Source organism: Cyprinodon variegatus, unplaced genomic scaffold (assembly GCF_000732505.1).
Source record: "Cyprinodon variegatus isolate N-32 unplaced genomic scaffold, C_variegatus-1.0 Scaffold344, whole genome shotgun sequence".
NCBI classification, from domain to species: domain Eukaryota; kingdom Metazoa; phylum Chordata; class Actinopteri; order Cyprinodontiformes; family Cyprinodontidae; genus Cyprinodon; species Cyprinodon variegatus.
This window is the reverse complement of record NW_015150797.1, coordinates 591,368-592,511: the sequence shown is the minus strand read 5'-3', so window position 1 is coordinate 592,511 and position 1,144 is coordinate 591,368.

The following is a 1,144-nucleotide window of genomic DNA, read 5'->3' as shown; positions in this document are numbered from 1 at the left end:
CGGGGCCATATTTGCATTCACTGCGACACACTGATGCAGACGACCTGGTTTCTGAGTTTAAATCAGCCTCACTGATATCCAGAATGTTTTCCCCAATGAAGATCTGATGGCCAGCTTCTTCAGGCTGAGGAGCTCAGTCATCCGGGGAGGACTCAGAGTAGAGCCGCTGCTCCTCCACATCGAGAGGAGCCAGTTGAGATGGCTTGGGCATCTGATCCTGGACGTCTCCCTGGTGAGGTGTTTCAGGCACATCCCACCGGGAGGAGGTCCAGGGGGAGACCCAGGACACGCTTTAGGGACTATGTTTCTCGGCTGGCCTGGGAGCGCCTCGGGATTCCCCCGGAGGAGCTGGCCCAAGTGGCTGGGGAGATGGACATCTGGGCCTCCCTACTGAAGCTGCTACCCCCGCGACCCGACCCCGGATAAGTGGAAGAAGATGGATGGATGGAAGATCTGATGGGCTTTTAAAGTTTGTTTTTGGTAACAAAGAGAGAATATAAGAGATCCTGAGGTGTGAGAGTTTACTGTAATGACTGTAATGAAATATCAGGAGCCATAAAGATTTAAAAAGGTTAAGGCCGCAGTTCGATGATCGACTATGTCATTGTTTCATCGGACATGCGGCCATATGTCTCGGACACTCGGGTGAAGAGAGGTGCGGAGCTTTCCACTGACCACTACCAAGTGAAGAGTTGGCTCTGGTGGTGGGGGAGGATGCCGGTCGGACCTGGCAGGCCCAAACATGTTGTGAGGGTCTGCTGGGAATGTCTGGCGGAGTCCCCTGTTAGGCGGGGCTTTAACTCCCATCTCCGGCAGAACTTCGAACACATTCTGGGGGAGGTGGGGGACATTGAGTCCGAGTGGACCATGTTCCGTTCCTCCATTGTCGAGGCGGCTTATCTGAGCTGCGGCCGCAAGGTTGTCGGTGCCTGTCGTGGCGGCAACCCTCAAACCCGCTGGTGGACACCTCCGGTGAGGGATGCTGTCAGGTTAAAGAAGGAGGCCTATCGGGCCTTTTTGGCCTGTGGGACTCCGGAATCAGCTGATGGGTACCGGCGGTGAAGCGGCATGCGGCTCGGTTGGTTGCTGAGGCAAAAACTCGGGTGTGGGAGGAGTTTGTAGAGGCCATGGAGAAAGACTTCCG